Source organism: Lissotriton helveticus, chromosome 8 (genome assembly GCF_964261635.1).
Source record: "Lissotriton helveticus chromosome 8, aLisHel1.1, whole genome shotgun sequence".
Taxonomy (NCBI): Eukaryota; Metazoa; Chordata; class Amphibia; order Caudata; family Salamandridae; genus Lissotriton; species Lissotriton helveticus.
The window spans coordinates 260,343,356-260,365,295 of record NC_136069.1 but is presented as its reverse complement, the minus strand read 5'-3'; the positions used below and the strand labels follow the sequence as shown (position 1 = coordinate 260,365,295).

General features: G+C 36.9%; 1 long non-coding RNA gene across 1 annotated transcript in view; it reads left to right on the top strand.

The window, feature by feature from the left end:
• Positions 1 to 21,567, top strand: part of LOC144771593 (uncharacterized) — a 257,156-nt gene extending 235,589 nt beyond the window's left edge. Inside the window, exon 3 of the long non-coding RNA XR_013599378.1 lies at positions 21,506 to 21,567. This is a non-coding gene — a long non-coding RNA (uncharacterized LOC144771593). The remainder of the gene's footprint in view (positions 1 to 21,505) is intronic.
• Positions 21,568 to 21,940: the final 373 nt, after the last annotated feature.

Genomic DNA, 21,940 nt, shown 5'->3' with positions numbered 1-21,940 from the left:
TAGTAAAGATACTGCTCACCAGGGAAGTCAGCTGCTGGTATTCAAAGTGCATCTTTCAGTCTGCATGTCAGAATTTTTTAATGAATTAGAAGAGGATTTGGGAAGTCAAAGTGTTCCCTAATTTTTCTTTCTGCAGCACTAATCATAATTTCTGTGGCAAAATGAACCCCCTCATTTTGTTCCTTTGAAAATTAAATGTTGTAAGTGTTACCACTTTATTCCAATCAAGATGGCTTCAGGTGTGCCATACTTTTGTCATAAGTAAGACTGTTAGCGTTCTAGTTGTTCTTTAGAACACTCTGGGGCATTCTGTCATTAGGCTATATTTGGGCTACATCTGGGTGATATTTGTGCTACATTTGGGCTCTTTTGTCTCTGGTGGCCATCTTGGGAGACGTATTTGTTATGAAGTTTCCTAATTTCCTCATTTACTACAGTCTCCTCAGTAGGAAATACTTTCAGTTTTTTACTTTGATTCCATCAAGGAGGCATTCAGATGTGTCACACATTTGCCATAAATTCAGAATGTTAGCACTCTAGTTGCTTATTAGATCACTGTAGTAAAGCTACTGCTCACCAGGGAAGTCTGCTGCTGGTATTGAAAGTGCATGTTTCAGTCTGCATGTCAGAATTTCTTAATGAAGTAGAAGAGGATTTGAAAAGTCACTCAAAATGTGCCCTAATTTTTCTTTCTGCAGCACTGATCATACTTTCTATGGCAAAATGAACCCCCTCATGTTGTTCCTTTTTAAATTAAATGTTTTAAGAGTTACCACCTTATTCCAATCAAGGTGGCTTCAGGTGTGCCATACGTTTGTCATAAGTAGGACTGTTAGCGCTCTAGTTGTTCTTTAGAACACTCTGGGAAGCTGCAGTAGAACACAAAGGAATCAACTGACAGTCTCTGCTCTTGTTGGATGTACATGTTTTACTGAGAATGTCAGACTTCATTCTCACATGACTGAGAAAGATAATGTGAATTTACAGAAAATATGCTCTCAGTTTAGCTTATAGATCACCTTCCAAACCTCTGTGGGAAAAGCATGAGAAAATAGTTTTCTCTAAAACATGATTCATGATATCCTAGCAGAAGGCTTTTTCACATGGTAAAATCACCTTAGAACACACCACAATTCCTAAAATTAGTATGGTACTATCAACAAATGATTTATAATGTAACTAAAGTCTTAAAACCTGCTATTAACTGCAATGCTTTTTAATGAGGTGCTATTGATGGAGCGAGATTTAGAAATATATTTATTTCAGCTCGCAAAGTTAAACTTCCATTAACAATAAAAAATATTAATAATGTGTGCAGTGAAGAATACTAACCAACCTAAAATAAATTTGTAGATCAACACACACGTGGGAAACTAATATATGTGCACATACATGTGCATTATGTGCAAAGTGCTTGCATGTGAGAAATAATAAAATAATCAGTGTCTATTGTGATGTCAGAATTAAATGCGGCTGTTTAAATAATGGCATGTGCTTATTTCTGTGTGCTCATGTTTTGTCTTTCGTTTTAAATGTTGCACAAGTCTGTTTTGTTGCTTTATTTGCTTCTGCTAGGTAATATAGATTAATGGGTTAATAATTTAGCAAAGGTGGGTGGGTAACAGAATGACTTCTAATTCTTGCATTAATTATTCTTTTGTGTTTGTTTATATACTAGTTGCAAAGAAAGAGGCTTGAGGCCTAGTACGTCTTGTTATGCAGTTGGCAAAATTCTGCTCAGTGAAAGCAAGAGCTCAGTGTGGAAAATTTCTGCTGTGTTTGAAAAAGGAAGAAAAATACAAACTTGATTAAATAAGATGAACTTTTCGTGCCTTGGTCGGCTTGACCAAGGTCAGGAACCGGCAGAGAGACTGACAAGCTAAGGAAGTCACCCACAAGTATTTTAAATGTTGCAAGCTGAAGGAATCTACGTGACACGAGAATAAGGGACAATAGATTCTAAGAAAGAGTCGGAACTGGGCTTCGAAAATGTGATGATCTAATGTGGTCTGTCACTTGACAGCCAATCAGCGTTTTGCTCAAATGAGAAAAGTATACTTTTACTTAGATTAGTTAGTTAGGAAAGGTATAAAAACTGACCTCTTTGGAAGGAGGGCGCTTCTCGCTTTCCAAATCCAGATGGGCGTGACGTGCTGACGAACTTCTTTTGGAGCACGTAAGATTTGTTAGGGCTAAAAGACTTTACAAATTATTTTAAGTGTAGTGAGTTTTAAACAGGGAAATAGGGTTTAGGTGATGGAAAAACTGTTTATTCTTCTTTAAAAATGCTATTTGATTTTGCTTGATAACTGTTTAACTAATTTGCAATTCCTCAAACCATGCCGCTTAAATAAAAAGATTCTAATAAAATGCACTTTTCTTTGAATAAATAGTTAATAAATAAGTTTTTTGAAAACACAAGCTGGCCTTGTTATTTAAAGAACTTGGTTACCATCAGCTGATCTTATCGCCTGTGTGGCTTAATTAAATGAAAAATTATAAAACTATGGTAATGTCGGCATACTATAGTTGTCTATAAATGTATATATAGTTTGTGAATAAGATTTATTAATTAGGCCACATGATTCAGTTGCTCAAAATATGCCATGAATAGTTTATGGGCCTTGTGAATGATTTATGATTAATTGTGAATATTGTAGAGTTAGGTAGTGTAGCTATGACATATTTCCTACAGGGCGCTGGATCAATTTCCTTGGTAGCAGAGGATATGGTTGCTATGGTAACCGTTATGCTATATGGTAATTAAATAGGATTGATGTTTAACATGTGTTAAGTTTGTTCAAACCGTTATATGTAGTCGAAAGGATTTTTCAAGCAGTGTAAAAAATTCCTAGCTTGCCGCGGCATTTGAGTGGTGTAACGAGAAGTGAAGTTACACAGTACATTTGTTCTGTTTCAAAATAGTGGTATTGTTATCACTAGTGTTGTGGGCGTACAACACAAGTTTAGGGATTATAGGTGTGCTAGGTAAATTGTATAGTAAGGATTGTCTATGAAATCGTAGCATTCGAGTATAGGGACAAAGAGCCTGTTTAAAACTCACTGTGAAAAGAGTAGTAGAATTTATCTAAACTTGAGTGAAGGGTAAGATAGCGTTGTCTATTCTTATTGGCAAATGTGGATTTCTATGGCTGCTTAAAGTCCTGCCAAGATTTCATGTATATGTGTTAGTGAAACTTTCCGTTTGAAAGTGTGTGAATGATTTTATAATTCTGTTCGAGTCAAACTTTGAAATGCTACTTTTTGTACATTCAGAGAGAAACGAGTTCATTATTACCTGATTGAGGGGTAGAGTAGTCATACTTTATCAACGAATGTATATTCTGTGAGAATAGCGTTGTCTATTCCACGCAAAAGAATACTTGTATGTTTGTAAAAGCTGTCACTTTATTTAGAGAAACAGACAAATGTTTTTGTTTTTTTGTTGTTATTAATTGAAATTGATCGAGAAAGTTTTCTTAAAATGGCGCTGTGAAAAGTTTTTGTGAAGGAGGGGTGAGCGCTAGGAGTGAGACACGAGAAGCTGCAGCGGCTGTGTACGTCACAGGTTCGAGCTGTGATTGGTTAACATACGTCACAGCTAGCGCACTGATTGGCTCACGTGATTCTGAAGAGCTGTTAACTGATTGGCTCTTCTGAAAAATAGCAATTCTATTGGTTGAGTAAGGTGGTGACGTAGCTTAACCTGATTGGCTTGTTGGTGTGTTTCGCGCACGGATTGGCTGAATTAGCGGAACAGCTAAGAAAAATTTACTATCGTCCCAGTTTAAACGGAAAAAGATTAAAACATGAGTTATTATTACAAAAAAGAGAAGAAGCTTACATTGCTTCAGAAATTGAAAAATTTACTTTCACCTGATAAGAATATAGAAACGCGAGGTGGAAAGTTACTTCATAAGTACAAACCACTTGCAGCTTATATGGAAGGTGAATATGGTTATCATACATGCCTTTGGTTTGATGTATGGATGGACTATACCAAAAATGACGGTGTTTTAGCTTGGCCGGAAGATGGTTCATTTAATATGAGAATTTTAAAAAATTTGAGAGAAAAGATGATGGCTCTTGTGCCGAGACCTAGACCTACTCAATTTGAAGCTTTAGTTGAATGGGAGGATGAGATGTTTGAATTACAACGAGAAAGCAGTGGTATAAAAAGACCTCCAAAATCATCACATTTTAAACGAGAAACTCATGAAGATAGAATGCGTCGATGGAGACAGGCAGACATGTGTGATGGTCTATACCCAGTGAGAGAAATGATTACTGAAATACCAGGTCAAAAGAATACTCAAAAGAAAAATAATATTGAAGAAAGTGATTTAGAAGATCCAGTTTTAGAAGAAATGTATATGACAAATAAAAAACAGACTCCTTTAAAACCAGCTTGTACATGGTCTACCCCGATGGTTTCTACAGGAACCACACCAAGTGCACCTCCATTAAATGAAGAAACACCCAAATTATATCCGAATAATTCTGATTCTTTTAAAACTCCTATAAGATTAGAGACGAGAAATAATTCGAGTGTATTTGGTGAAAGTCGAATATTACCTGAAACTCCAGTTTCAAGAAATGAGATTCCATCCTGAAGTTTAATGGGTGCTGGTATAGATGAGGAAGCTCCAAATACTTCAGAATATTTACGGAAGGAAGAATTAATTCGACAATTAACGAAAGGCATGGAAGCATTAACAGTTCCAGTAACGATTGGTCCTGTTCAACCTGTTTTTGATCAAGGAGAAATTAAACAGCCAGGTTTAACAATTCCATTAAATTCAGAAATTCAAAAGGTGGCTGAAATATTTTACTCAGAATTATCTGAAATACATCGAGAAAAAACAAAGATGCCTGATTTAACATTTAATCCAAATTCATCATGCAGAACACCAATGGGTGCAGAATCAGACATTGAATCTCCAGAAAAGAGTGTTGATAAATCAGATTTATCCTCAAAGCTTGATGTTGCTAGACTAAAAGCAGATTTGGAGGAATTGATTATTGGTACAATTGGTCCTGACAGTTTGAAGCATTATCAAGATGATGAACTGTTGTTCATTTGTAAAAGTGTACAGTGGAAAACGAAAAACAAATATGATCAATTAGAAGAACTAGCTGCAGAATTAGAAATTGATTTGAGCAGACAAAAGAATTTGGGAAAACATTACAGATTGGAATTCACTGAAAAAGATATTGATAACTTCAATACAATGGGAAGAGTTATGCATATAAAAGATTTGATTGTGTACATTAAAAAATTGGGTGATTTGAGTAAGTGGAGAGTGAAGTGGACCAAAAAGAAGGAAGAAGAAAAAAGAGAAAAGATGACTAATCAATATCCAATGAGAGAAATTGCAGGTGGTGGTTATGTTCATGTTGCCTGGTCTAGACAAGACATTTTGTTGTTTACAAATGATTTACCTCGGCTGAGAGAAAAGCCTGTGGAATGGTATTGTCAGGTGGAAAGGTTCATTAAAGTGTCAAAAGTTCTGTGGATTGATCTTGATGGATTCTTTGACATTGTTGTCCCATCCGATCTTTGGACAGAATGTAAAATTGCTGTAAGTTGGCCAAAAGTAGAACCAACTCGAGATGCTGCGAGAGGTGCTCCATCATCAGAAGTCATGGAATTATATGACAAAGTAATTTACTGGTTGAAAGGAAAGATTCCTCCAAAAGAAGTTGATTGGGTTAAAATTGACAGAACAAATCAAGAGCCAAAAGAATCTGTACATTCATTTTATGAAAGATTACTGTTGGTTTTCAAACAGTATAGTGGCCATGAAAAATTAAATGAAAAGGACATGAGTCACTTTATTTACAGATTCGTTTATGGTCTTAGATCTGAAATTGGTGAGATGATTAGAAATAATATTGTTGGTTGGCAATCTAACTCAGTTGATGACATATTGAGAAAAGCAAAATATTGCAGTGATGAAATTGAAGCCAGACAGAAGAAATTAAAGGAAAAGGCAATGTGGGCACAGGTGAAGGTAGCTGAACAACAGATTGCAAGCTTAGAGAATAAAAATGTAAATTTTAATCAAAATCAGAGTCAAGGAAATTTTAAAGGAAATTATAACAAGCCAAAATTTAATGTTAATGTTGAAGAACTGAAACAGAAATTGCCTTGTTTTAATTGTGGCGAAATTGGACACTGGAAGCGTGTGTGTAAAAATCCGCCCAGAAATTTTAAAAATGCATCATTAAATCCACAGATGCAGAATGAGTTGAATCTGCAGCAACAGCTACAGCGACAACTAAATGAGTTGAATCTGCAGCAACAGCTACAGCGACAGTTAGCAAATCAGCAGAGTCAAATTCCACAGCCTCCTCTCCCTAACTGTGGAGGTGGTCAAAGGTTTAATTCGGAAACAGGATTCAGCGGAGGTGATCAGGTAATAAGACCAAAAAGAGTGAATGTGCCAAATGTTTCTGGACAGTTTTTGATGACAGAAAATGGAGGAAGTGATTCAGAAGATTACTTATGACGGTGCCTGAGAGAGGAGGAAGAGTGTGTACTTGGAGCCACTCTTGAGGTTGACCAGTCTGGTCCATTTGTAAATGGTAAAGTGAATGATGAAGAAATCACTTTTCTTGTGGACACTGGTGATACCCGTTCTACTGTTAGATCAGTGGAAATTGAAAACCTGCCTCTCTCTGGTGACACCATCCAAGTAGTTGGCGTAGCTAATCAGCAAACTAAAACAGATTTGACAGAGCCTGTAAAGGTAGAAAGTGGCAAATTCAAAGACAAACACAGGTTTGTAGTTTGCAATAACAGTCCTGTAAACTTGCTAGGAAGAGACATCCTATGCAAGATGAACTGCAAAATATATTGCTCACAGGAAGGTATTGAGCTACAGACTTTTGAGGAAGATGGGCTTTACAAATTAACAATGTTGATGGTTGAAGCAGAGGAAAGTAAATTATTTCCTGTATTTGAAAAAGATAATCTCCCAGAAGAATTGAAAAAGACAGTCAAAAATGAAATTTGGGATTTGACAGGGAGTGAGATGGGCTTGATGAGACATGTTGATCCTGTAAAAATCACAGTGAAACAAGGAATTGAATACTCAAACATTCCTCAGTACAAAATGAAAACTGAAACAATTGAAGGTGTCATTCCTGTAATTGTAAAATTCATAAAACAAGGTGTTCTAAAAGAAATTGAAAGCAGTCCTTGTAATTCACCGATTATGGGGATCAAAAAGCCTAACGGAACGTACAGAATAGTTCAAGATCTGAGAAGGGTTAACCAGATAGTTGTTCCATGTTGTCCAGTTGTTCCAAATCCGGCAGTAATTCTTTACCAAATTCCGCATGATGCAGAATGGTACACTGTCATTGACCTTTGCAATGCGTTCTTTACTGTTCCATTGCATCCAGATAGCCAGCAAATCTTTGCGTTCAGATTCCAAGGTCGCACACTAGCATGGTGTCGTATTCCTCAAGGGTATACAGAAAGTCCTTCTATCTTTAATCAGCTGTTAAAGAAATCTTTGGAGAATTTAAATTTTCCAGGAAAATCGACATTGGTCCAGTATATTGATGATTTACTGGTTGCAGCAAAAACACGAGATCATTGTGTCACAGATACGATTACTCTTTTGAATCACTTGGCAGATGAAGGACATAAAGTGTCACCTGCAAAATTACAGTTTTGCAAACAGGAGGTAAAATACCTTGGGCACAGAGACAGGTCAGAATGTTTCTAGGGATGGTTGGCTATTGTCGTCAATGGATTAGTGGATTTTCGGTAATTGCGAAACCACTACAGCGACTGACAAAATCAGATATAAAAGATCCTATTGTTCTTACAGAAATTGAAATAGAAGCTTTTGAGAAGCTAAAAAGGAGCCTATGTGAAGCACCTGCTTTAGGCATGCCAGATTACGACAAGAATTTTGAGCTGTACTGCAGTAAAAGAGAAGGATGTGCATTGTCTGTGTTAATTCAGAGACACGTAAAGCTGAGAAAACCGATTGCATACTTCTCAGCAGTACTTGATCCTGTTGCAAAAGCATTACCAGGCTGCTTAAAAGCAGTAGCTGCAACTAGTGTGAGTCTTGAGCAAAGTGAAGGAATCATCATGGGATTTCCTGTAAAAGTTTATGTACCTCATTCAGTTGAAATTCTGCTTACCAGAAGTAAAACCCAGCACCTTACAAGTAACAGACTTACCAAATATGAAAAGATTATTCTAGGATCGAATAATGTTTCAATAGCAAGGTGTGTTAATTTGAACCCTTCTACACTATTGCCTGATGGTACAGAAACTGAAATCAGAAATGAAAATGACATTGATCATGAGTGTTTGGATGTTTTGGAATACTGCACAAAGCCTAGGCAGGATATTAAAGATGTTCCTTTGCCTATATCAGACTTTTTCTACTTTGTTGATGGCTCTTGTCTAAGAACAGAAGAGGGTTTCTTGAGAGCAGCATATTCTGTCTGTACGGTTGCTACGGTGATTGAAGCATCATGTCTTGAAGGAGTTCGTTCAGCTCAAGTAGCGGAATTGATTGCTTTGATTCGTGCTTGTGAAAACGCAATTAATTTGAAAATCACCATAATAACTGACAGCCAGTACGGATACGGAGTTGTGCATGATTATGGACAGCTTTGGTCCCAAAGAGGTTATTTAACTTCTGCAGGTACTCCCATCAGAAATGCAAATTTGATTAAAAGATTAATTGATGGCAATCAATTACCAGAAAAGATTGCTGTCGTAAAATGTTCAGCACACAAGAAAGGTGAGGATTTCATTACAAAAGGAAATGCCTATGCAGATGAGATGGCTAAATACTGGGCGAGAAACAATTTTGCAATTAATCGGGAAAAGAATGATGAACATATTTTGAATTCACTTATGCTAACATCAGTAGTTGAAACATGGCAGGGAATTAAAGATCTACAGGATGAAGCAAGTGATGAGGAGAAAAATACATGGTTGAAAGCAGAATGTAGGCAGCGAGATGAGGATGGAGTTTGGACTTACAAAGATGGCAGAACAGTTTTACCAAATAGCATGATTGCTGACATGGCTAGGATGTATCATGGTCAGGCACATATTGGAAGAGATTCTATGATCAGACTTTTCAGAGAGATTTGGTTTAATCCAAAGTTCAGAATTATTGCAGAGTCTCTCTGTCAACGGTGTTTGGTTTGCCAACAAATGAACCCCAACAGAAAAACAGTTGTGAGCATGGGAACCATAGGACGGGAGGGTGGTCCTTTTACCAGGCTACAAATGGATTTCATTGAAATGCCACCTCATAATAAACTGCAATATGTTCTTGTAATAATCTGTTTGTTTTCAAGATGGGTTGAAGCATTTCCCACACATCACAATGATTCAATCACTGTCGCAAAATTGCTTTTAAGGGAGATTATACCAAGGTACGGTTTCCCGGTGACTGTGGAAAGTGATTGTGGAAGGCATTTTGAAAACAGATTGTTAAAACTGATTTGTGAAGCTTTAAACATAGAACAGAAGCTCCATGGTGCTTATAGACCAGAAGCTTCAGGTGTTATGGAGCAAGTAAATGGTACTATAAAGAACAGAATTGGAAAAATGTGTCTAGCTACAGGTATGAAGTGGACAGATGCCCTTCCACTTGTTCTGATGACTCTGAGAAGTACACCTGATAAAAAGGCAGGTTTAAGTCCACATGAGATTGTCATGGGCAGAGTCATGAGACAAGCTTTTATTCCTGTAGGGAAATTGATGACTATTAATGATAGCGTCATTTTGGAGTATTGTAGGAAATTGTCTGATGTCGTGACTTCTGTGTCTAATCAGGTGGGAACTGAAGTACAAACAAGAGAAAAAGAGCAATCACATGATCTGTTACCAGGCGACTGGGTCAGAACAAAAGTACATCGAAGAAGAAACTGTCTAGTACCCAGGTGGCAGAAAGCAAGACAGGTTATTCTCGTCACAACAAATGCAGTGAAGTGCAAAGGTCTAAAGCGGTGGATACATGCAAGTCATACAATTCGTGTTCCTACACCTGAAAATTCTGATGAAGAAAGTGACACCACTGCCGATTCAGATTCTGAAGAAGAACCTGAAAGAAATCCAGATCCTGAAGATCGACAGGAAGGTCGACATCGGGAGAGTTTGAATGGTGAACAAGCCTTGAATGAAAAAGATTTGGAAGTTGTGACATTAGACTCAGAAAATGATGAAGATCTGCTAGAAAAAGAAGCTGAAGAAGAGTCTAATGAAGTTGTGAATCAAGATCAGGAGAGTATTGAAAAGCAGAAAAGAGGCTCTGAAAGCAGGAACAGGAATCCTGAATCTGGGAAGTTGAAGGTAATTGAATAAGAAGAAGAAGACGAATTACCGAGTACCAGTTATAAGGATGAAGTTCCTAACGGAGTGAAGCTGCCGTGTAAAGAAGTACCTGAATCTAGAATTCAAATTTCTGACAGTGAAACTGATGAGAGTGATGAAGATTCTCAAATAAGAAAATTCAGAAAAAGAGCTTGGAGAACAGAGTGTAATGTAACTGAGCCAAAGAAGAAATTATCAAGAAAAGGTGATAATTGGCCAGAAGAAAATGAAGGCTAGAAATTCAAGTTGGTACATAGATCAAAAGAACAGATCAACGAGATATCAAGTCAAAAGGATCCTGAGAAGAAAGCTGAACCAGGAAAGAAAATAGAGGTCATTAATAGAAGGGCAAAAAGAATTTTAAAACCAAACCAGAAATATAAGTCAACTGAATGGACTTATATTATAATACCACCTGTAGTGGAGATTAACAGTAGCAGTCAGGAAGAGGTAGATGACAATAGTGACAACGATTGAAGTATTTTCTGTTAAAATTTTGGGTTTTTGTTTTTGGCATAAGGCTGAAGAAATTGTGTTAGGTGACACAAGGTCGAAGAAATTGTGTTAGTTGGAAAACAATTGTGACATAAGGTCGAAGAAAAGCTGTTAGAAAGTTGAGGATTTTATAAAAATAAAAAAAAGAATTTAAAAAGGGGGGTATTAGAATTTTAGTAAATTAGACATTTTTAAATTTTTGTTTTTGTTTTCTTTACAAACTTGGTGAAAATGCCTTACGTTTTTGTAAATAATAGTTCAAGATGTTCCATCTTTAAGAGATGGTGTAAGATGTCTTTGATTTGTGTAGTCTTAATAATCTTGCTTTGGTTAGTTCTAGATGTCATTTTCCCTTTTGGAATTGACAAAGAGATGTACAAAGTCAATATGACAAGCGAAGCTTCTGTTAAACAAGATAAACATAGTGCAACAGGCAGAACTAACAGAGTTATTGATCATAATCCTGAGATTCATCAGGATAGATCTGTTGGTGATTTTTCTAGCAATACTTTTTCAAGACTCCTGGCTGAATATGTAAAGGTCATGGAGGTGAAAGACTGCTACGTTTGTGTGAAATTGCCTGCTTCTGTTTCAGAGGGAGTTACCTATAATATGCTTCCTCTTACTTATGGCATAACCTGCAGTGTGATAGCTAGTCTGTTTTATCAAACTGGTCGTTTCGAATATTACTATTCTAACTATGATGAGATTTTTGCAAACCTGAAAATTGAGAAAAGCTTGAATAAACACAAGCAAGCCAAACAGATGAGGGAATTCTTTATCGTGATGAATGAACTTACCTATGAGTATGCTTTTAGAAATAATTTGACATGTAAATTGAGAAATGAGGAAAAGTCTTTCCTAAATTTAGTTGAGGAGAGAAGAGCGATTTATAAAAGAAATGAAATGCTTAAACAGACCAAATCCAAGTTCTGGCAGAAAGAAGACGAAAAGCTAAATGGCAAATCTTTTGAAAATATTGCTATTCACATAGATAAACCAATTAGTGGAAAATTTTGTATTAGGAGAGATAATACTTTATTTGATAACTATTTTGTGGGTGCGAGTCATTGTGAGGACACTTATCAAATCATGGGGGGTTGGGGATTCAAAGGTGGCAAAGACCCAATTTTTCCTGGAATTTATTTTGTTTGTGGAGATAAAGCTTATTATAACCTCCCTGATCACTGGTATGGGCCATGTTTTGTAGGATTAGTTTTTCCAAAAATATTTCATATTGACAGAAATGCAGATGGTTCATTTGAAATCAGCAAACATTTGAACAGATATAAAAGAGAAAGTTTCTCAGAAATTTTAGGAGATATCTTTGAAGCAGTGATACCTCTAGTAGGTATAACCTTGAATGCAGGGAGAATCAGAAAATTGTCCACGATTGTTGACAGATTGTCAACTGACACAGCTGGTGGCTTCCAATTAGTGGATACTGAGGTCATTGCTATTCGGTCTATGGTAATGCAAAATCGTCTTGCTTTAGACATTCTGCTAGCAAAAGAAGCAGGAGTCTGTGGCATTTTACATGTCCAGCACTGCTGTACTTATATCCCTGATAAGAGTCAGGGTATTGAGATGTATATTAAAAATATCACTGAGATGCATTCAGATATTGTTCCCTTAGAAGAAGATGATTTTTCAGAACGTCTGTCCAAAAGATTTCAAGCAATCAAAACCTGGTTTCAAGAGATTGGTGGTTCAATTCTTGGCAAAATATTAACACCTTTATTAGTTATAGTTTTTGTAATACTGTTGTTGAAGATCAGTTGCATGTTACACAAAAGAAAGAAATACCTGAGGGAAAAGAAGAGAATATACAAGATTAGAAAGGAACAAGAGAAAGAGATAGAACTGGAAGAGTTTCGTAGAACTCAATATGAGAATAGCAGACAAACTGATGAGACAAGTCTTTAGAAGTACTAACACAGTGAAAACCAAATATGTTCATCTATGAGATAACATTTTGCTAAATTTTGGGTGTGGTTTGGTGATTTTAAAATCACCAGATGAGGGAGTTGATGGAGCGAGATTTAGAAATATATTTATTTCAACTCGCAAAGTTAAACTTCCATTAACAATAAAAAATATTAATAATGTGTGCAGTGAAGAATACTAACCAACCTAGAATAAATTTGCAGATCAACACACACGTGGGAAACTAATATATGTGCTCATACATGTGCATTATGTGCAAAGTGCTTGCATGTGAGAAATAATAAAATAATCAGTGTCTATTGTGATGTCAGAATTAAATGCGGCTGTTTAAATAATGGCATGTGCTTATTTCTGTGTGCTCATGTTTTGTCTTTCGTTTTAAATGTTGCACAAGTCTGTTTTGTTGCTTTATTTGCTTCTGCTAGGTAATATAGATTAATGGGTTAATAATTTAGCAAAGGTGGGTGGGTAACAGAATGACTTCTAATTCTTGCATTAATTATTCTTTTGTGTTTGTTTATATACTAGTTGCAAAGAAAGAGGCTTGAGGCCTAGTACGTCTTGTTATGCAGTTGGCAAAATTTTGCTCAGTGAAAGCAAGAGCCCAGTGTGGAAAATTTCTGCTGTGTTTGAAAAAGGAAGAAAAATACAAACTTGATTAAATAAGATGAACTTTTCGTGCCTTGGTCGGCTTGACCAAGGTCAGGAACCGGCAGAGAGACTGACAAGCTAAGGAAGTCACGGACAAGTATTTTAAATGTTGCAAGCTGAAGGAATCTACGTGACACAGGAATAAGGGACAATAGACTCTAAGAAAGAGTCGGAACTGGGCTTCAAAAATGTGATGATCTAATGTGGTCTGTCACTTGACAGCCAATCAGCGTTTTGCTCAAATGAGAAAAGTATACTTTTACTTAGATTAGTTAGTTAGGAAAGGTATAAAAACTGACCTCTTTGGAAGGAGGGCGCTTCTCGCTTTCCAAATCCAGATGGGCGTGACGTGCTGACGGACTTCTTTTGGAGCACGTAAGATTTGTTAGGGCTAAAAGACTTTACAAATTATTTTAAGTGTAGTGAGTTTTAAATAGGGAAATAGGGTTTAGGTGATGGAAACACTGTTTATTCTTCTTTAAAAATGCTATTTGATTTTGCTTGATAACTGTTTAACTAATTTGCAATTCCTCAAACCATGCCGCTTAAATAAAAAGATTCTAATAAAATGCACTTTTCTTTGAATAAATAGTTAATAAATAAGTTTTTTGAAAACACAAACTGGCCTTGTTATTTAAAGAACTTGGTTACCATCAGCTGATCTTATCGCCTGTGTGGCTTAATTAAATGAAAAATTATAAAACTATGGTAAAGTCGGCATACTATAGTTGTCTATAAATGTATATATAGTTTGTGAATAAGATTTATTAATTAGGCCACATGATTCAGTTGCTCAAAATATGTCATGAATAGTTTATGGGCCTTGTGAATGATTTATGATTAATTGTGAATATTGTAGAGTTAGGTAGTGTAGCTATGACATATTTCCTGGATCACTATCATGTATATTGGTCCCAAGATGGCTGCCAACAATTTCTGGTTTGGAATGTTGACAGACAGTTGAAAGCCAATCAGCATGCAGCTCGTGCTCGGAATGCTAGATATATATTTTATTCTTTTGATTTTCTCAGGAACTACTGGAGGGATTTACACCATTTAAGCAAAAACGCGATCTGCGAATCAGACTTTACCATTTTGCCAAATTTCTTGTAATTCCGTTCAGCAGTTCGGGCTGTAGCTGTGTCTAATCGTCCTATGGAAAATAACATGGGGAAAACACGTTTTGGGACCCCCCTTTTTTCTCAGCCCCCACTTGACAAATCCCCCCAAAACTTTCAGGGAAGGAGCAGAGCGGGCCATCTTCTTTGAGAAATTCGCGAAGATTCGTCCACCGGCGCAAAAGTTATTCCAAATAGAATGTTGTGGATTTCCTATGGAAACTAGGTCCTAACTATAACTACCTTTGCTCCTATATAGTTAGTTGTACTAACTATATTTCGCGCACCCGCAATCCACTGCTGATGATGTCACATATTAGATCATTCATGACATGGTCAGTGACATCACTGATGACATCTCAAATGACATCACTGATGACATCACTGATGACATCATCCAGTGAATGTGGTTTGCTTCGTTATTTAAATATGCATTCTATATATAGCAATTTGCATTGATGAATGAGTGGATATATATGAATAAATATTTGGATGGAGGATTTAGTAGCAGTGTAATTGACTGTTTACTTGACCAATTTATAATGTCTCACTAAATATAGTGGATAGTGACTAAACTGTGTGAATATCTGTATCACTTTGTCAGTTGTTGTGTAAACTGATTCTCCAGTTGGTTACTAGCTATGTGAAAGTCTGAATTAGTTATTGATTAGTTAACTGAGTATTGTATGGGAGTGTGAAAGTGTGTGTGGTTCGGTGGGGTGTGTGTGACTGTCCAAAGATGTGTGAATAGTTGATTCAGTAGATATATGAAGTTAAAACTACATGTTCTAACAGTTTGCGTGAGTGAATCTCTTTATGGGTGTGGTGATGAGCAAATATATTTCTCAATGGTACACTTCCAACAAACTAGAAAAATAAAAGGCAGTGTATGTGCAGTTGTTGTATATAAATAAGTATACATAAAACTCAATGATTGTGTGAGTGACTGTATAGATAACTGTATACGTGTAATAATGATTTTATAATTCACTAAGTATGACTTACTATCTAAATGAATAGAAGTGGTGTTTGTATAAGTGTTTTGCTAAGTAAATATGTAAGTATGATCCATTGTTTGCATAAGTGAGTAGGATGACTTCATATGTGAATAGGATGCGTGCTGTTGTTTAATGTCGATATAGGTGTATAAGTATTTTTGATAGTGTTCTATTGTTCATTGACAGCATGTATGAGTGAATCCATAGGTAAGTGATTAGATGTGTGTATACATCTATGAATCACTGAGTGGATTTTTAGATACTTGTATTGCTGTGACAATGGATTCAAATATGATACTCTGTATTTTACAAAGAGTGATGAAAAATTGTAAATGTGTATGAAAAGGTGTATGTGATTGTCACGTGGATGATGTCATCAGTGATGTCATTTGAGATGTCATCAGTGATGTCACTGACCATGTCATGAATGATCTAATATGTGACATCATCAGCAGTGGATTGCGGGTGCGCGAAATATAGTTAGTACAACTAACTATATAGGAGCAATTTCAATGGTTTTGTATGAGTGAAATGTCCAGCTAACTATAACACCCCTAAAACTTATGGTTTTTTGAGTGAATTTCAAAGGTTTTTTAAAAGCTAATTCCTAACTATATAACGCCTGAAACCTATGTTTTTTCAGTGAATTTCAAAGGTTTTTTAAAAGCTAATTCCTAACTATATAACGCCTGAAACCTATGTTTTTTCAGTGAATTTCAAAGGTTTTTTAAATGCTAATTCCTAACTATATAAGGCCTGAAACCTATGGTTTTTTCAGTGAATGTGCAAGGTTTTTTTAATGCTAATTCCTAACTATATAAGGCCTGAAACCTATGGTTTTTTCAGTGAATTTCAAAGTTTTTTTTAATGCTAATTCCTAACTATATAAGGCCTGAAACCTATGGTTTTTTTCAGTGAATTCGCAAGGTTTTTTAAATTCTAATTCTATTAGCGGATAAAGTTTTTATATATTCAAATGTTTTTTTAATGCTAATTACTAACTATATAAGGCCTGAAAATTTTTGTTTTTTTCAGTGAATTTCAAAGGTTTTTTAAATGCTAATTCTATTAGCAGATAACGTTTAAATATATTAATATCCTAGTGGGACCACCTGAGCAGCCCTAGGGGGTCAGGGTGTTTCTACCCTGCCCCCTTTTTGTGTTCTACACGTTTGTTTTTCTGCTTTCTTGTGCCTCAGTATACTAAGACCCAAGATGGATGCCAACACTTCCTGGTTAGAAGTGTTGACACCCAATGAGCATGCAGCTTTCTCGGGAAGGCATGCTGATTGGCTGTCACTGTCTGTCAATACTAGCGCAAGATGGATGCCAACACCTCCTGGTTAGAAGTGTTGACAGCCAAGGACCATGCAGCTTTCTCGGGAAGGCATGCTGATTGGCTGCCACTGTCTGTCAACACTCCAAACCAGGAAGTGTTGGCAGCCATCTTGTGCCTTGTTAGAACCAAGGCACAAGAAAGCAGTGAAACAAAGGTGTGAAACTCACAAAGGGGCCAGAGTAGAAGCACCCTGACCCCCTAGGCCTTCTCAGGGGGTCCTACAAGGACCCCCAAGGCAAAAAAAATGTAATTTTTTTTTTAAAAGTCGTGGGGTACGTACGCGCCCGTGACTTTTTAAAAAAAAATTGGTTTTTTTTTGCCTTAGGGGTCCTTGTGGGACCCCCTGAGCAGGCCTAGGGGGTCAGGGTGCTTCTACCCTGCCCCCTTTTTGAGTTCTACACATTTGTTTTTCTGCCTTCCTGTACCTCACTCTACTATATTTTGGAATTTATATTTTCGATCCCTGTATTGCAGTAACTTTCACAAAACAGCGTTGACTAAAGCGCTAGTATTTTGTTTATGTTTATTGGTGTTTCACAAGACCATGTGATTCTTAGTATATGTAACACCATCCTATTACTCTTTTTACTACTCGTGACCAAGGGGGAGGAGCCCCGAAACGCGTCGAATGTTATTGTTTGTTGCCATCTTGCTGATTAAATAATTTTGACAACACGCTATTTCGAGTTCGTGCTTCATACTGTCCCTGGATCGTGTGGACGTTGGTATGATTGTTTGGAATTGATGGGCTCGCTGCCCAGCACGGACCACTGTTGTTGTGGAGGGGTCTAAGCGAAGTGTAGCGACGGCTGCACGTTCTATGGAATTGACACTTTTAAGACCCAACCCACGGATTCCTGTGAATAGAAGGTTTCTCATGCTACACGCGGTAAAGTCCTGCACCGATTCATCGAGGTGTTAAGGTGAGCGCCGTATACTAGTGGTTACCCTTCTTTATATTCACAACCGAAATCCGTAAACAGGTTACTTGCGCATTTAACGCAGATTACGTGTAATTGAATGCGCAGCGTGGATACGCGGCACATATGAATATTTACAATAGTGCCGAATCAGCTACAAAAGATGGCAGCAGAAAGGAGGGAGAAATGGGCAAACAAAAGCAGCCAGTGATATGTTCCAGGACTGTGGAAGAGTAACGAATACATCCAGCATAATGAATGCTAATACTTCGAAATCTCCAAAGAGGATCCTAAGGGACAGGCTATGGAAAGCTCTGAAACTTGAACAGAATAAGTGGTGGGAGGCCACTACCTTGCAAAAATACGTGGATGTGTCCAGGGTTCCTCGAGGGTTACGTATTTTTGTTACCCCAACCTTCCAAAACCCCGACCCTGAATTGGTTACACGTTGGGCAGCAAACAATCATGAATGCTCATTGAATATGTTACGTATGTTAATTGAATTTGCCACTAAAGATACCGACAGATTGAAGGTGGAAATTGAAGCTTTAACAAAAGAATTTAAAGACATGTGTACTGAAGATGAATTTAAATCTGAAATGGACAAAATAGAAGCTAATTTGGATAAAATTGAAATCGATATTAGAAACAGAAAACAAAGCAAATTCCAAAGAGATCTGGTTGATTATCAACGAGGGCAGATACTCACATTTGCCAAAAAATACGATAAGATGAGAGCGGCAATGCAGTCACATTCCAAACCCAATGAACAAGCTGAAGAACAGGCAAGCACATCGGAAAACATATCTGAAGATGGTTTACAGTCAATGACCAGTGGCAGTGACATTTCAACTGGCAGTAACTTTACAGGAGTAAAAACCAACGTTTTAATGGAATTCTCAATGTTGATGCAAGACAATCAACAAGGATATCGAGGGCGAGGAAGAGGCAGCAGAGGAGGAAAAGGCAAAAATACATCTGCAGGAGGAAATCCTGCAAGCCCAGTGGGAAAACGCACAAGGGGCCAAATGAAGCTGAAATGATGGAGAGAAAAACTGTGATCAACTTGTCAGAACACATTTTGACCAACACTGAGGTAGAGTTATTATCTTTGGGACTAGCATTTTGCCTATCTATGAATTTTAATCACAATCAAAGTAAGATTGACTTATTTTTCTTTACAAGAAAATTAAAAATAAGAAAGTGGTATGCGACCAAAGTAGGATCAGGTATTGTTACTACCAGAGATGAACCACATCACTTAAGTATCTCTGAGGTCAATTTAGCACACTCCCTTAATGTACTAAGTGGTGAATGGGAGGAGAATCATGACCCATACCAGGACCTTGTTGATGCTGATGTATCATTAACAATGAGTTCCGGGAGTAACTTTAAACCGAAATCAATCTTCCTACCACAAATTCGCAATGACACTATTGATGTGTTTGAAAAATGTATGATAAATGAACTCAACAAAATTGAAACCAAGAAATATCATCAAAAATGGAGCAATATTACCAAAGACCAATGCAAACTGATTGAAAATTTGAGAAAAGACCACACTATTGTTATTAAAACTAGTGATAAGGGTGGTAACATAGTGATTCAGTCTAGGGAGAATTACATAGCAGACGGACTAAGACAATTATCGGATACTAACAACTATTGCAGGAGTAATCGAATGGAATACGAAAATTTGATTAAACTGTTCCAAATACAATTGATGGAATGGAAAACTGAAGGACTACTAGAAGAGGAGGAGTATAGATTTTTATTGTGCAAATTTCCAAAGTTACCAGCTTTATACCTCCTCCCCAAAGTTCATAAAAGCATATCACATCCCCCGGGTAGACCTATTGTTTCATCCAATGGTAGTTGTTTTGAATGTACGTCCCAATATGTAGATTATTTTTTACAGCCCCTTGTTCACCAGTTACCATCCTATGTTAAAGACTCAGGAGATTTCTTAGATAAGATCAGAACAGTGGAGTGGGATGAGGAATTTTCTCTTCTTTCACTCGATGTGACAAGTTTATATACTTCTATCCCTCACCAATTAGGACTTGATGCTTGCATGCACTTTCTTTCCAAAAGATCAGTTTCGTATCTTTACCACACCAAAATGCTAATTACCATGATGGAGTTATGTCTCAGACAGAATTATTTTTTGTTTGACAACAAGATCTACAGACAGACCCTCGGGACCTCTATGGGGACTTGCTTTGCTCCTAGCTTTGCGGGTCTCCATATGGGGTACTGGGAGGAAACAGTGGCATACAGGTCGCCTATGTATCGCAGCCACGTTATCAAGTGGTTGCGGTACATAGATGATGTGCTGGTGGTGTGGAGGGGAACTCAAGAAGAGGCCAATATATTTGTGAATGAACTCAATCAGAATACTTTTAACCTTAATTTCACCAGCAATTGGTCTAAAGAGAGCTTGGAATTTTTAGATTTAAGTGTCAAAGTGGAGAATGGTAAATTGGAAACTATTCTTTTTAGGAAAAAGACAGCAGGGAACAGTATACTCCACGCTCGCAGCTGTCATCCTAACTCTCTAATTAGGAGTATTCCATTGGGAGAACTGCTAAGAGCCAGACGCAATTGTAGTACTGAGGAAACTTTTTTGGTTGAACAACAGAACATGATTGCTAGGTTTTCTGAACGTGGATATTCCACTAAAACTATTTCTGATGCACAAAAAGCTGTTGCAAAACGTTCAAGAGAGTCACTACTACAGCCGAGACCTAATGAACCCACAGACATAAATGACAACAAGACACGGCTCATAACTACCTATAGTAGCCAGGCTGGCTTACTTAGAAAGAGTCTCAATACATTTTGGCCAGTGCTATTAAACGACTCTGACTTAGCAGAATATGTTAATGAATCCCCCCAAATTTCATTCAGGAAAACGAGGTCTTTAAAAGATCAATTATGTACAGCAGTGATCCCTAGGAAACCCAAAACCACAGGGGTTCGAGGCTTTTTTACCTGCAGAAATTGCAAGGCATGCAAAAACAGTCGAAATCTGAAAAAAGTAAGACTGTCACCCACATCCAAAACTTTGATTATCCAAGAACATACTTCATGCACCAGTGCCCACGCAGTCTATGCTCTATTCTGTCCCTGCAATAAAACCTATATAGGGAGTACCATCAAGCCTGCGAAATTGAGAGTGCTAGAGCACATGCGTGCTATTACTAACATGGATAAATCTTACCCGATAGCACAACATTTTCACAGTCATCACAAACAAAATGTGAACTTATTGAGTTATTGTGTACTGTGCACTGTTAAATTTGATGAGAGGGGGGGCAATCGGGTACAGAAGTTGAGAAGACTGGAGTCGAGAATGATTATTCAATATAAAACATTGGTCCCCAATGGTCATAATTGTGATGAAGAAATGGAAGTACACTTAGGATGATATAATGCATTACCATAGTTTCATTGAGCTTTCTGTATTTTCTGTCTAGTAGGAGATCTGTTTGAACTAAGTAGAAAATAAGTTTATGTATTCATGATGTTTTGTCCATACTTGTTTTTAACTTCTATATCCTTTACATGAGTTACGAAGCGTATAAGATAATAATTTTTCCGATCTTGAATCACTGGTCATTTTTCTCTTGTATATCATCATTCATTAGTTTTATTTTTTCTCTTTTTTTCAGGGATTGCTTATATAGAATTTGTTTTGAATGAGAATATCAACCCTATAATAGACAAACAGTGAGCAGACTTGGAACCGATAACTGATTTATCAACACGCACATATGGTTTAGCCCACATGGGCATTATTTTACTTGACATTTCTACTTAATAATTTTTCTTATTGAAATTACAGTTTAACACTAGCCCACTTGGGCAGGAAAGCACACATAAATAGCTGTTTACTATGCATGAGATCAAAATGATTGTCATGACATGAATTTGTATTTAAGTTGCCCACTTGGGCGATTCTCAGTACTGAATTTCTAAAGTTTTATTTCTATTTAATTACGGATGTCATGCAGGCCAAGTGCGCTATGTTGAATGGTACATACATTATTCTGAGTCCTGTGTTTATGGTTTTTAACATGAGCAGGGTTGCAATTATGAATTATGAA